Below are 17,102 nucleotides of genomic sequence, written 5' to 3' on the forward strand. Positions count from 1 at the left end.
CATCCTCAGATCTCAGCCACATGAGCAGTTAGGATTACAGGTATGTGGCATGGGTGCCCTTCAGAAGTTGTTTTATTTTAATGGAATTTCTGTTTTGGTATATTTGCTTAGAAATTTTGATGGATGTTGGTAAAATGCTTTCCATTAAAGGCTTTAGCTGGAGATATATATATATATATATATATATTTATACATGTATATGTATATACATAATTTTTGGCCGGTCCTGTGGTTTGAACTCAGGGCCTGAGCAATGTCCTTGGGTTTCCTCAAAGCTAGAGCTCTACCACTTGAACCACAGCCTCACTTCCTGCTTTTTCTACGTATGTGGTATCAAGGAATCAAACCTGGGTCTTCGTGCATGCTAGACTAGCACTCTTACCACTAAGCCAAACTCCCAGCCCTGGTTATATTTTTATATTTAGTTTTTTTGAGACTCTACACTCATGCATATTCTTTTAAAGTTTATACTCTTATTATTAATTAAATTTAATATCTGTTACATGAATAGGCATTGCATGCTATTGTTATGCTACATGGCATTTCTCAGACTTCATTAAATGTTTAATGTACATTCTTCATGTAAAATAACTTAAGGCCAACAGGGAGTTTGGTCTAGTGGTTGAGTTCTTGCCTAGCATGCACGAAGACCCGGGTTCAATTCCTCAGTGTCAGATTCATAGAAAAAAGTCAGAAGTGGTGCTGAGGCTCAAGTGGTAGAGTTCTAACCTTGAGAAAGTCCAAGGACAGTGATCAGGCCTTGAGCTAAAGCCAGGGTTGACAAAAAAATCACTTAAAGCAAGGAGAACTGAGATGTGAATAAGGTATAGAACAATTGTCTAGAAAGCACAAAACTCAAAATTAACAATAAAGATATGTCCAATGAAAGTTAAAAATAATCATCATTAAAAACAACTCTTACCCTATTGTAAATGTTTTCAAAATATTATTCTTACTTGAATATTATTTTGTAATTGCTTCAAAGTCATCTTGACGGTGAGCCTTGTTTTATATACATGTGAATTAGAACTTTTTTAGTATTTTATTTTTGCCAGTTCTGAACTCTGGGCTTGAGCAGTGTCCCTGAGCTTCTTTTGTTCAAGGCTAGTGGTCTACTACTTAAGACACACTGCCACTTCCACCTTTTCTTGAGTATTTTATTGGAGTCCCACTGACTTTTCCTGCCCAGACTGACTTCGAATCACGATCCTAAAATTTCAGCCTCCTGAGTAGCTAAGATTACAGGCATGAGCCACCAGCACCCAGCTTACAACTAATTTATAATTTTATGAAAAGAGTAGCATTTAGAACAAAAAATATTGCTGATTTCCTATGCTAAAAGCTTTTGTATGTAATGTTTCTGATTTCTTGTAGAAATCTACTAGGGCATATATTAGTGATATTTCTGTCCTACCTCTAGCAATCTCAAGATTGAAGGAAGTAATACGCAGTAATTTTCAGGGTCTAACAGCTAATGAAGAGTCTACCAAGTCTCAAATCTGATAATCTGCAATGATAACATGGATGGATATTCATTCTGGTGTGGCAAATCTATCGTGAAAGTATATCAAGAGAAAAGAACCGACTAAATTCAACTCTAAATTTTCTCTTCCTCCCCATAGGTTTGTTGTTTTCATTAAAGTAGTGTCTTTTGCTATGCAATAAAGTAATATTTCCTAGGTGATAACCTACTGATGATATGTTTTGCTCAATTAAGACATTATCCAGGTTGGTATGACTTATACTTGTAACCCTCCGCTACTTGGTAGGCAGAGGTATTTGTTTGAGTCTCTCCCAGGTAAAATGAGTGAGACTGCATCTCAAAAAACAAAAGTGGCACATGCTATGAATGATGCTTAGATGCCAAAGCCTAGCTAGAGAGTATGATGCAGAACAACTAGAGCTTGTCAGAAGTTAGAGCTGAAGGCATGGTTTACGTGGTAACGTGCTCACAAACACAGGACCTATTGCCACCAAGGAAACATATAATAAATAAATTACTTTTTTGTAAATGGAACTGGAAATGAAATCTGTGACTTGCATTGGTTTAATCCAAAACATAAATCACTTAAATTAATAAAAAAAACATTGGTAGTACAATTTCATAAATACTATTTATATATTAATAACAGCATATAATCATAACTTTGTGTTAAAGGTTATAAGGTTATTACATATATTTTAATAGTTTTAGAATGAAAAATGTTAAAACACTGAGTTCTAAATTGCATAATTTTATATTGAAGAAAATAATATTTTCTAGACTTTTTTCTTGTGAAGTTATTACTGGGTTAATGTTTTCACTGATTTTCCAGGAGACAAAGGCATTTTACCATAATACAACAAAAGACTGTTTATTTGGCAATTTAATGACTTAGAAACTAGCAAGAATTTTGAACCAAAAAAAATAAATCACCCATTTCCAAAGGGTGATTCCATTTCCAATGGAAGCTCATTGCTAGTGTTGGCTCTTCCTGGGTAAACTTTTTCAAATGTTGCTTTTTCAGCAATAAATGATACATAAAGGCAGAAATGAACTTTTCACAAAAAAGAAATAATAAGCATTTTCTCACTTAGATATGGTTCTATGTGCTAGAAAGACTTTTAATGGCCTAGATTGTGGCATTATTTTGTTTTAAATTTATATTCTATAGAATTAATTTGAGTAAACTCTATAAGGATACATTGGCCACATACAATTTTAAACAAAAAGTAATGGTTAATTTTGGAGTGTGATTTTATTTTATTGTATTTTTTCCAGTCCTGGCTTGGACTCAGGGCCTGAGCACTGCCCTAGGCCTCTCAAGGCTATTGCTTCACCACTTGAGCCATAGCACCACTTCCAGCTTTTTCTATGTATGCTGTAGTGAGTAATTGAGCCCAGGGCTTCCTGCATGCTAGGCAAACACTCTACCACTAGGCTACACTCTCAGCCCCTGGAGTATGATTTTTAAAATGTATTTTAAATGTGTTTAAATCTTTTGTTAGAGGGAGAGTGCAGCCTTACATTTTAAATCTTTATTCATGTACAAAGGCGTTTCAATTTAATGTATCAATTTAAGAGTACAATTATTTTTATGTTAAAAACAAATAAATGAAAATGTATTCACTGTATTATGTAATTCTGTAATGAAAGAGGTAACAGCCAGGGTAATTGTATTTAGATGTTTTCTAATATGAACATTTAAAAGTATACTTTTCCTTTTAAGACAGCTTTAACTACTTTCCAGAAACAAGTAGGCTGCATACGGACATTACAATTTAGTTTTGAACACAGATTTTTTTCCTCTGTTATTTTCTTACACATATAAATATTCTGGCTACAAGTATTTGGCTTTTTGTGGGGTATTTGATATTCTGGGCTTTGCTTTTAATTTTTACTCATTCCAAGGTTGACTTATCTGTTTTCAATTTTAAGATTTGTTGGAGCTTCATTTTGTGTTATTCTATAATTTATCTTACAAATATCCTGCAACTGTTTGTCATAGCCATAGATTTTATAAATATCTACTTCATATAGTAAAGTGGATATTCAGATGTTCTTTGTCCTTACCGATTATTTTGCATTTTTTATTCAATCAATTATGATGAGCTGGTTGCTCAAGCATTTCAATTCTGCCACTTGTTGCTCTATTCATGCAATAGGAGGCTCTGAATAAGAATTCAGACCTATGTCCACCTAATCTTTGACAAGGGAGCCAAAAAAATAGAATGGAAGAAAGACAGCTTCTTCAACAATTGGTGCTGGCAGAACTGGTTAAGCACCTGCAGAAAACTAAAGTTGGATCCTTCTTTGTCACCCTGCACTAGAATTAACTCCAAATGGATCAAAGACCTCGAGGTAACAGCTGACACACTGAAAACTTTACAAGAAGGAATAGGAGATACACTAGGTCTCCTTGGCACAGTTCAAAACATTCTTAATAAGGGCCAAGAATCACAACAAATTAGAGAAAGTCTAGATAAATGGGACTGCATTAAACTGCAGAGCTTTTGTATGGCAAAGGACATAGGTAGTAAGTTAATTAGGAAGCCTACAGAATGGGAGAAGATCTTTACCAACCATAAAACAGACAAAGGCCTCATATCTAAAATATATCAACAGCTCAAAAAAGTGAATCACTCCAAAATTAATCTCCAAAGTAACAACCATCCCATTAAAAAATGGGCCAAAGACTTAAAGAGAGTCTTCTCTGAAGAAGAAACAAAAATGGCCTATAGACACATGAAGAAATGCTCAACATCTCTGGTCATAAAAGAAATGCAAATCAAAACAACTCTAAGATTCCACCTCACTCCAGTTAGAATGGCCAGGATCAAGAACTCTAATAACAACAAATGCTGGAGGGGATGTGGCCAGGAGGGATCACTACTACACTGTTGGTGGGAGTGCAAACTCATTCAACCACTATGGAAAGCAGTTTGGCAGTTGCTCAAAAGACTAAACAGAGCTCCCCTATGACCCAGCAATTCCACTACTTGGCATTTACTGAACTATCCAGAAACTAGGGCACACTAATTCCACTAGCACAGCAATGTTCATTGCAGCACTATTTACCATAGCAAAGATATGGAACCAACCTAGATGTCCCTCAGTTGATGAGTGGATCAACAAGATGTGGTATTTGTACACAATGGAATTCTATGCTGCTGTCAGAAAGAATGACATCGCCCCATTTGTTAGGAAATGGAAAGACTTAGAAAAAAATCGTATTAAGTGAAGTAAGCCAGATTCAAAAGAACATAGTCTCAATGGTTTCCCTCATTTGTCATAATCAGTAGAAACCTTGGGCTCTCCTAGCAGAGACTTGCAATAGAGCAAAACCTAGATACATAAGGCCATATAGTATGACACTAAATGAAAGGACCTCTAGGATATAGAAACAAAAGCCATATAATGAGTAATTGTTGTCCTTAATGTACTATGTTATCTCTCATCTCTTTTGCTGTCCCTTGGTTATCTCATATTGTTACAGTATCTCACTTTGTTATCTGCTATATTGGATATATTTGTATTTGGTTATTTGAAATTGCATAGGGAAGCGGGGAAATCAAGATGAGGGGCGGGGGTGGGGGGAGGGAAATGGGGACCAAGACATGAGAAAATGTATCAATGTATGTGAATTAATGCACCTTCTGTCTGGCAAATATAATGTAACCCTTCTATTAATTACAATAAAAATATATGAAAAAAGGATTCCTAATATGTTTAGTCTTTTATTGTTGTGAAAGTACCTCCACTTTGAAAAATCATTTTTGTAATTAAATTATTTAATGATATTATGAAATTTTGTGTTGATGTTTTTGTCTTTTTAGGAGATATTTTGAAATTAAAACATTTCTTGTTGGCGACGGATGGAGGCTCCATTCTGCAATCTTAGTCATCTGGGAGGGAGAGATCAGTAGATCACCTTTTAAGGCCAGTATGGGTAATACAATATCGAGAGATGCTATTGCAAGGAATGGATAGGGTAGGATGGTAGCCTTGAGCTGAAGAGCTCAGGGACAGCGCCCAGGCATTTAACATTAAACATTTTTATACTTTCACTATTATCTTTCTAATATTCTCAAAGTGATTTCATCATAATCACTTCTTTTGAGGCAGAGTCCTCTGTTTTAATAGCTGCCTTCTTCAGAAATCACACAATGTGTTTCATTAGATTGTAACTGCATGAATAAAATATGGAATTTTTGGTAAAAGTAGGCAACATTTTTATTTTATTGGAACAGTACATCAATTAACAAGAATTCACATAATATTTCATGCTCCAAAATATGAAAATATGCACACTGTTGATTTTACGGTTAGGGAAGATATCAATCAGTATGGAAAGAAAAAACTGTGCTATGCACTTGCTTAAATCTCACACATTCTTGTTAGGTTTACTCTTGTAACCAACATCTTATATTAACCCACATTTTCTTGCTATATCTCTGAATGTTCAGAAGGACATTTTTAATCAAATCAATTAAAATGACCTTTTTGTTAACTGTAATCCCTTCAATAAGATTTTTTCTGTCATGATACATATTATTATCTTTAGCTTTTCTCTTTCTAAATACCTAAAATAAGACCTTCATAAAGAGTATATAGCATTTTTTCTGATCCAGTTCCAGCTATACTGTCAGCAATTGATGATCTTCCACCATGAACCATAGGTTGAAGATGAAGCTTTGAACCACAACAGATTTTATTTACTGAATATTGTAATTTCATTAAAAAATAAACATTAGATATATAAATCGTGTTGAAGTGTCGTATTCAACAAAATGTGGTTCTTCATAGAACCACCTACAGTTAAAATACATATATATTTTTATTCTTCTATTTTAGAACAATTGAGATTTCAGTATAGGCACTTTTTAATTAAGCTTCATTATGTTAGTGAGCAGCATATTAATTTAATTGCATGTTTAATTGTTGGAAAGGATAGTTGGAAAGGATAATCTGCCTGCTAATTTTCATATATCTGGGTTTTGAGTAGCAGATGAGTATTGATAGCAATTGAATTTATACTGTTGGCTATTTAGAATGCATAAAGGATGAGAAAGCATCATCATTATGTTACATAAAGGTCAATTCTCCTCAGTAATACTTGAGATTTCTTCTATTTTCAAATAATGTAATCATTAAGGACTCTTTGAGAAACAAATTTATAGATGATATTTTGTTATGGCTTTCATTTCTATGAACAACAAAGAAACAAAATTAATGACCCAAATAACTCTTCTTATGACCTGTCATGGAAAATGAAATCAAATGCTCAAGCTAAGCATTCTAAATTAAACACAGTTTTGAAAGAAGAAATACATTTTCCAAATACATTGATTAAGTCAGTGTCAGTAAAATACAAAATTGCTCACATCAGAGTGTAATTTTTCTGGTCCATCTACTTGAGTTTGCTTCAAAAATCCTGGAAAATACTTGCATGAGGCATATAGGAATAAAAGTATGATGCTTTAAGAAAAGCATTGAGTAAAATGTTGTGAGCATTGTACAATGTGCTAAAGAAAATTTTCAGTGAAGATTCAATGAACAGCCAAAATAATCCTCAGTTATTCTCTGCTATGGAGTTTAAGAAATCACTTATTGAAACACACACAAACCTATGCACATATATTTATCATATCTATCTATCTATCTATCTATACACTATCTTTTTATACTATACACACATACACACATACACACACACACACACACACACACACACACACCACATCATTCAACTGAGTAGTGCAGCATAGCATGTAATATACTTTAGGCTATGTGTGATACCAGGACAATCCTAGGAAGGTGTCTTCATAGCTGATGCTCACACAGCCCATTAGCCCCTCTATAAAATTATATTGTTACTAGAGGACAGATGGTGATGTTCTTCACTTCCCTGTTTCCATACAAAATTACAGGTCCTTTAGACTCATAAAAAGCATTTCAGAGTGTCTCACAAAAGGAAGAATCTCATATGGGGATTGTTTTAGCAAGGGTTTATTTTTATATAGAAAGTTAAAAGTAAGGACAAATGGAAAAGAGAGAAATATTTCCTGCTACTCATGTGGGAAATAGTACTTAAAGATTTAAAATCATTGTTTCTGTCTGCAGCTTTTACACTTTCTTAGCTGGGCTAGTACACAAGGTCATGGGGTCTAGCAGCTTCTAATTCTCAGACAATAGTTTGTGGGGTCTATTGAAGCTAGGTAACTTTCAGGACTTGCTTTGTTGGGGATAGAAATCATTCTTTATTGTTTCTACTTGTTAGAAAGACTCCTCAGATCTCAGCCTCCTGAATTAGTAGGATTACAGATGTGAGCCAATAGCACACAGTTCTGACTAGCCTTCATTGTTTTTTTGACATTTTCTAGAATAATATAAAATTTCCCTACTGCCTCTGGGTATTTATGCAGCACCAATGACTGAATTTTCCTCAGTGTGCTTCGTCTGTATTAATTTAGTGGAATGGAGTTTATCTCCCCAAATTCTCTTGTCTCTAGGTTTTACATTAAGGGAAAAGTAAATTGGGTAGGCTCTTTGTCTTGGAGGTCATCTTATTTCTGTGGATGTTACAGGAAGTGTCCGGATTTGTACAATCCTTTGACCTCTTCCTAGAGACCCCAGATTTCTCTAGATTTACAGGTCTGTCCAGAGTACCTCTTTTCATTGTGGGATATAGGCACTTACTTGCACGTCCACTTTATCTTTTACTTTTTATTAATTTTTATTTGAAGGTGATATACAGAGGTGTTACAGTTTCATAAGTCAGGTAATGAGTACATTTCCTTTAGAACAGTGTTACCCTCTCTCCTGTCTTCTCCCACTTTCCCCTCTCCCAACACCTCTTCTTCCTAAGGTTTAAAGTTCATTTCAAATTCCATTTAGCATACATACCATATCTTCTTGATCTATTCATCTACTGAGTGGATCTGGGTTGGTTCCACATCTTAGCTATGGTAAATAATGTTGCAATAACCATGCTTGTGCTGGTAGCTTTAATATGGCCTTTTGTTGTGGTCATTTGGGTGAATGTCCAGGAGTGGGATTGCTGGGTCTGAGGGGAGCTCTATATTTGGTATGTTCAGGAACCTCCATATTGCTTTCCAGAGTGGCTGAACAAGTCCCACTAACAGTGTAGTTGTGTTCTGTTTTTGTTACAATCCTGCTAGCACCTGTTATTACTAGATTTCTTGATAATGGTCATTCTTTACGTAAGGTGGAATCTCAATGTTTTGATTTGCATTTCTTTTATGATCAGAGATGTTACATATTTCTTCATGTATCTATTGGCCATTCTTATTTCCTCTTTGGAATTGGAAAAAACTCCTATGCTCCAGGATTAGAAAGATTATCATCCTGTAGATGGCAATAGTGCCAAAGGCAATTTACAAATCCAATGCAATATCCATCAATATCCTAATGATATTTTTTAATGAAATAGAAGAAGCAATCCAAAAATTCAAATGGAAAAATGAAAGACCCCAAAAGCCAAAATATTCCTTAGCAGAAAGACAATGCTGGTAAAATACCAACACTAAACTTCAAACTCTACAAAAAAAGCTATAGTAATAAAAACAATTTGGTACTGGCATAAGAAGCGGACTCAGTAACAGTGGCATCAAACTGAAAATCCAGAAATGAACCCACAGACTTATGGCCACCTAATCTTAGATAAAAGAGCCAAAAGAATAAGATGGAGGAAAAACCGACTCTTCAACAAGAGGCAGAAGGTGCTGGCAGAATTTGCTAAACATGTTTAGAAAACTGAAGTTAGATTCTTTTATGTCTCCCTGCAACAGAATCAATCCCAAATGGATCAAAGACCTTGAGGTAAAAACAGATACCCTAAAAATAGTGCAGGAAGGAATATGGAAAACAGTAGGACTCCTTGGCACAGGTTGAAACTTTTTAAATAAAGTCATAGAAACCCAACATATCAAAGAAAGATTGGATAAATAGGATTTCATTAGACTGCAGAGCTTCTGCATAGCAAAGGACATAGCTAACAAGATAAACAAACAGCTCATAGAGTGGAAGATCTTCACTAGCTCTTCAACAGACATACTTAGAGCGCAAGAAATTAAATCCCCCCAAAACAAATCCTGAAAGACACAACCATCCCATTAACAAGTGAGCTAAATAAAAAAGTTGGCCTGTCCCTGAGCTCTTCTGCTCAAGATTACCATTCTACCGTTTGAGTCACAGCGCCACTTCTAGTTTTCTCTTATTAACTGGAGATAAGAGTCTCACTGACTTTAGTGTCCAGCCTGGCTTTGAACCGCAATCCTCAGGTCTCAGCCTCCTGTGTAGCTAGGATTACAGCTTTCTGGGTTTACTGAATATGTTCATTCTTAAGGAATTAAAGTATTTTGCATGTGACCCACAGCAAATAAGTGGAAGAGAATCAAAGACAAAAGCTAATTTTCTTTTTCTTCATTTGTTCCATGCTGTGCTTCTTTTCCTTTACTTGATAAACAGAAGTTCTCAATAGGTTTCATTCCAATTTTTCCTTTTATGATTTTAGGATTCTCACTAGCTGCAGAAGCTTGACGGCCTTGAATACACTTTTCCATCAATTTACCAGAAACAATTTTCTACAGTTCCCTTATTGATTACCAGTTATTGTGATCTGTTCTGATCACATCTAACTTAAGTGCTGACTCTGGCTTCATTGTTTTATGTAAATGTTATTCAGGCTAGATTGTAATTTCATAGTGTGCAGTTCCTGGATGAGACAGGGCTTGAAGAAACATTTCTGTGATCAAATCTGCTTAACTAGTGTTGTATTCTTTTTGGCATCTTCCATTGTTAACCAGGGGAAGAATCAAATTGCAGCCAAAGAACATGAAAGGTTATTGGTACAAATTTTAATGTTAAAGCTCCCGTGACAGATACAAAGATGTCCAGAGTTAATCTTAAGATGCAAATGCCATATCTCCAGCAAAGGTATTGTGTTCCTCAAAAGTCAACAAACTGCAGTAAATACTAGCTCAGATTATTTCTTTTAGCCCTAAAATATGTGTCTATTTTACTGTAACAGAACAAGAAATATATAGCTGGAAACAAGAGGTTTAACTTGTGTGATTGTTGTTCTTAATGTAGTATATTATTTTTCTTCTTGTTTTCTGCCCTTATGGTTAATCTTACATTGTTACTGTATCTGACTTTGTTATCTGGTATATTGTATATACGTTCATTTGTTTATTTGAAATAGGAAAGGGAATGGGTGAAAACAAGATGATGGAAGGGAGAGAGGGAAGGAAAGTGGGACAAAAACATGGGAAGAAGTATCAATATGTGAGAAGTAATGCACCTACTATCTGAGGAATGTAAATGTAACATCTCTATATATAATCCCAACAATAAAAAAGAAATATAAAGTTGGCTTTTGTCTCTAGTTTCTAATATGGAGCTTTGAACATTGCAACTTGTTAAGTAATGAGGGATATAGAAGTATTGGTTATTATCTATAATAATAATTTTTCAGCAATACCTACATTTTCAACAATATCTACTTATGTTAAATTGGCACTGAAAGGGTAAAGGATGGTTACTAGAGGAACCAAGTATGTGATTTTATAAATTGCTTGTCATTTTTAGTATCATCTTTGACATCTAAGGAGCTGGAGACCGAAAGAATAATTAGGGGTTTAAGATTTAACCAATAAAAGTGGCTTAAGTAAGTTTTTACTTTATTTGTGTGTGTATGTGTGTGTGTGTATGTGTGTGTGTGTATGTGTGTGTGTGTGTGTGCATGTCATAGGTGGCACTTCACAGCTGAGTATCACATATATATTTTAAACACTTGGTGACATGTGACAGGAAGAATGGGATTGTTCGAGTACTCAAAATGTGTCATAGTTCAACATCATTTTAAACAAATTCCAATTCTTATCTTCAGAAAAGCTCATCTTTTAAAATACTTGCTCCTGGTAACAGTGAATGTTTTACTTTTTACTTGTTTTTTATAGTTTTGAAAGTTGTCTTAGGGATTTCTTTTTGTTTGAACTTGCATTGAGAGAATTTTTATTTGAAAATAATTATTCATGTATATGAGCAGTTGAGTTTATAATTCAGATCAAATAGTTAACTAATCATTTTTTCTTGTATTTTATTTCAGTTTTTTGCCAGTTCTGGAGCTGGAACTCAGGGCTTGTGCACTGACCCTTAGCCTCTTTTGCTCAAGGCTAGCATTCCACCACTTGATCCACAATGCCACTTCTTGCTTTTTTTGTTTATGTGGTACTAAGGAATTGAACCCAGGGCTTTATGCACGCTAGGAAAATACTCTACAGCTAAGCCACCTTCCCAGCCTCGTTTTCATGTATTTTTGAGTTTAAAAAAATTGTTTTTTATGTTATCAAGTAGTCTTGTTTTTCTTGCCTTTTGCATGATCTTTCTACTAGATTTTTATTCACATTCCACCAGGCATATTATACTTTATTGTGGCAGGATATACACCATGAGCTCTATTCTCTTCATTCTTTAAGAACATTATTGCAGACTTAGATACAAAGTTTCAACTGACCTATAGAGCTTATGAATTATTTTGCTTAATTAAATACCTGCTGAGTACACTGGTTAATCACACATTGTTCTCTTCTCCTTTCATTTTTCTGGCCATCTCTCTCTCCACTCTGATTCTGTGGACTTGACAAAATATCTGGAGTAGAGTCCCTTCACTGTTTAACTCCTTTGATAGGCATATTTCATTTTGCATAATGTCCTAAAGTTAACCTGGACTGCCATATATTATAGAAAGTCCTTTTTATGAAATGGTTGATAATATTTCATTGTGTGTACAAACTATATTTACGGTTTAAGTTTATATTTTTCCTGAATCTTGCCTATCATGAATAATGAGAGAGTATTTATAAGAATGTAAATGTTTGTTTACAATCTCAGTCTGTGACATTATCTCACCCTGTATTTAGACGACACATATTTTGAATCTATAGCTTTCGTACACTTAATTTTGATGTACATTAAAAGCTTATATAATTCCCAGAAAGCCTGCTTTGTTAAGGGGTGATTAATTTAACAATTTGACTTTAACCTACATCTCAAAAGTATCTTAGAGACTTTCAAAAGAAGAGGTTAAAATGGCAGAAAAACATATGAGAAAATGCTCATCCTTCATGGTCATAAAGGAAATGCAAATAAAAACAACCCTAAGTTACCACCTTGCCCCAATTAGAATGGCCAATATTCTGAACTCAGACAATGACAAATGCTGGCGGGGTTGTGGATAAAAAGGAACCCTACTGCACTGCTGGTGGAACTGTAAGCAAGTTCAGCCACTCTGGAAAGCAGTGTGGAGGTTTCTTAAAGAATTGAAAATAGAGACCTTCCCTATGATCCTGCCATATCACTCCTGGGCATCTATCCTGAACATCATAACCCAGGATATGATAAGGACACCTGCTCAGCTAAGTTCATCTCTGCACTATTCACAATAGCTAGGCAATGGAAACAATCGAGATGCCCTACTGCAGATGAATGGATAAAAAAATGTGATATATATATATATATATAGGCATTCTGCATAGCCAACAGACAAGATAAAATGATGGCATTCACAGGGAAGTGGATGAATCTAGAGCGAATCATGTTGAGTGAGACAAGTCAAGACAAAGGAACAAAAGGCTCTTGGTATCCTTAATATGTTGCTATTAGATCCAAACAGTACAAGAGCCAGAACTCAATATTTGCATACCCAATGCTATGGGCATGGTATTGGAAATATAAACACAACTACATAGACATAAAATTTTATGAATCTATAAGCATAATATTTTATTACACAAATTAATATTATCTATGACATACAAACCCTCAGCCTAATTTTAATTATGTTCTAGAATCTAAGTGCCAGTGATTGTATATAGAGATTCCCTTCTTGAATACTTGTTTGTTAAATGTGTCATTTGAAATATGATGTAAAAATCAATGTTAATAAATTCTTTAATAAAACAAAAAAACAAAAGTATCTTTTATATTTGTATGCATTAACCAGTTTGACACTTTGTTTTCAGATCTTGTATAAATATTATCCTTGTTTAATTTGTAGTTGCATAATGCATTTTATATCAGATAACTCAAATCTATGTAGTCATCATTGCGGACATTTTCTTATTATAAACAATGATTGAATCCTTTCAAAAAGTGAAGGAATGATCGAACCACAGCTTGTTCTTAACCTGCACTTTGAATTGCATACTGCTACAAAGTGCCTAGGTTGTGCTTCAACCCACTCCTAACAGCTGCCATTAATGGCACTTGCCTAATGGCCACAAGTCAACTCTGTTCATGTGGGGCTACTGAAGTTACTATGGTTCTTAAGCTAGAGAGAAAGAGCGAGTTAAATGACCAAAGGGAAAAAGACAAAAAGATACTGGAAAAGTGACTCTTCACTTTCCCTTCAGTAAAGTCTCCAGCCAATTAGTTTACATGTTAGAGTGATGATCTCACAGAAGGGAGCAGGTAATCACAAGACTCTGCTCATCTACTACATCCTCTTTTGGTTTTCTTGTTTCCTGAGATCAGAATCTTCGATTCAGCAAATATCATGATTACCACTTTCTTGAGACTCCATTTCCTTAAGAATTCAGGCTAAGACAGCACTAAAAAACAAATTTAAATTTGTTTTAGAAGTGCTCTTAAATATATATTTATAAAATTTATACCATATGGTTGTATTGTATCAATATCTAGAATATATAATATGCTATATACATAATTTTAAGTCAATTTTGAGAAATAATTCTGTTTTCCTCAAGCTTCTTTTCAGCCAAAAAGAAGAAAAACCTATATTTCATAAATTATAGAGCTTAGCTATTAGCAACTGGATTTTTGAAGGTTAATAAATGTACTTACAGTATAGGTAAAACAAACATAAAACAAATATAAAGTGCAAAAATATATAAAAATGTGCTGTTAGGTATGTTAATAACATAGAAATATGGTCTATTTTACAACCAGGCCCAAGCAGGCTATTCAAGAAACATTTTAGTGAAAACTACAAATAAAGTAAATCTAGGTTGCTTTAAATATAGATTGCTTTATTACCAACATTAATGGTTTTACATGGTAAATTTATATCATAATATTTTTTCTCTGGTCCTGGAGCTTGAACTCTAGGCCTGGTAAGTCTCCCTAAGATTTTTGTTCAAGCTTAGCATTCTAACACTTGAGCCGCAGGTCTACTTCCAGCATTTTATAATTGGAGCTAAGGATCTCAGACTTTCCTGACAGGGCTAACTTCTAATTGTGATCCTTAGAACTCAGCCTGCTTGAGTAGCTAAGAACACAAGCATGAGCCACTGGTGCCTGGCTTACATAATAATTTACTATCTCTTTCTGATTGTTCAGTATCAAAACACAGGAAAATTAGCATACATAAGGAAAGTGATCATTCTATGATAATATTCATTACTTTATTAAAATAATTTTGCAATCTACTTAAATTGTATATTATAATAATTAGCTCAAATACATTTTTTCATATCATACTGACTACAAGATTAGTATAATAAATAATTTAAATATTTTACATTTTTGTATGATTCATTTTATGTGTGTAAAATGATGTTATTAAAGTATAATACATGCAGTTAATTTACATATGCCCAAATCCCAATTAAGTGTATCTTCTCTTCATAAAAATTAATTGGTGATTAAGCAGAATTACTTTAATCTTGGTTTCTCATTTCCCTTATTTTACAATACTAGAACAAAAATTGTTGGCATAATATACAATACACAATATGCACACACATTTATTGCATGTATGCAGCATGATTTCACTACTGATGTGTCATAATCAGAATTCTTGATAACATATGTCAACAAGCACTATATTTCTAGTTTTCTTGGGAAAATTCTTTTGTAAGTTTACTATGATACTATTACCAATAATGCCTGTGATTCTCCTGATTTTCTTGGTTTGTATGACAACTATGTTGTCAAACTAGACAACAATCCAGGAACCAAGTAACAGATAAACAGGAAGCATTTTTTTCATTTTATTTTTTATTATTGAGGTAATCTATATTGGGTTACAGTTACATTTGCCAGACAGTAGGTGCATTACTTCTCACACATTGATACCCCTTCTTATGTTTTTGTCCCCATTTCCCTCCCCTCATCCCCTCCCAGTCATCTTGTTTTCCCCCTTCCCTTTCCTATTTCAAATAAACAAACATACATATATACAGCATACCAGGTAATGAAGTCAGATACAATAACACTATGAGATTAACCAAAGGGAAACAAAGGAAAGAGAAATAACATAGTATTTAAGAACAGCAATCACTCAAGAAAAAGCTCTTGTTTCCATATCCTAGAGATCCTTTTATTTAGTCCCATCCTACATGACCTTATGTATCTAGGTTTCAGCTATTTTAATCCTCTGCTAGGAGAGATCTAGATGTGTACTAATTATTACCGTTGAGGGAAACCATTGAGCTTATGTTCCTTTGGGTCTGGCTTAATTCACTTAATATGATTTTTTCCAAGTCTGTACATTTACAGGGAGCATTTTTTATCATTGTAAGTGAAACATTGTATGTTTTAACTATATTAAGAAGGTTTGGTCCAGATCATTCCTTAATGTGTAAATGATAGGTATGTAGGCAATGTCTGGAGCTAATTATGTAAAGATTAGAGGAAAAGGAGTAAAAGAGAGCTGGAGTAAATACTTTAAGGCTGACAAACTTGATCATATTGAAGCATAAGACAATTGAGTGCGTGCAGAGGACAAGAAGAAAATGGATATCTACAAAAACACATAGCTTTGAATTTATTGTAACATGAAGTCAAATGTAAAATGCTCAATATCCAATTGTTCAAATGTCCAAAATAGAGCAGGAGACATTTTGATGGAGTGTCTCAATGGCTTATTTAAAAATAGGTTTCTTTTATTTTCTGTAGACATTTAGGCTATGTCTAAACAAATTGCTTAATGTGTGTTTATGTATTCTAAGATTACAGGTGTGAGCAACTAGCATCTGGCCTCCCCAAAGTCCTATGCTAAAAAATCTTCATTCACAGGAATAGTGTTATAACATGTGGCAATTCTGAGGAGAATTGAGCCCTTCTGAAGGACATTGCTATCCTTACATAACAACAAGTTATCCCTTCCTCTTTTTGCCATCTGAATGCCAGATGGCTGTTAATGTAAGGAAATCCTCCCCAGATACCTCATCTGCCATTGTCCCCAAACTTCCCAACCCCAAGATATCTAACAAATACATTTGTTCTACATATAAGCAACCAACTTGCACTAAAGAAGGAGGGTAAGGAGAGAGGGACTGAGTCAAAATAGTGTCTTTCTACAAGAAGACTATAGTGCTCAGATCACAGCTGAGGGATGCAGGAAGATGGAACTCAATTACATATGGAGGATGAACAGATAGGAATGGTGTCATCATGCTGGTTAATCTCGCTAGAATTAGCCAATGGAAAGATGAAAAAAAGAAGTCCAAAAATCAGGCCATGGAGTAAAAGAGCCTCAGTAAGGTTCCATGGATTTGCTAACAGAGTGAATTTATTACAGAGAAGATATTTAAGCTATTCATGAAATGCTAAGGTGATAGCTATGTACCATGTT

The sequence above is a fragment of the Megascapheus bottae genome, chromosome 6 (genome assembly GCF_031878675.1).
Source record: "Megascapheus bottae isolate mThoBot1 chromosome 6, mThoBot2.hap1, whole genome shotgun sequence".
Classification (NCBI taxonomy): Eukaryota; Metazoa; Chordata; class Mammalia; order Rodentia; family Geomyidae; genus Megascapheus; species Megascapheus bottae.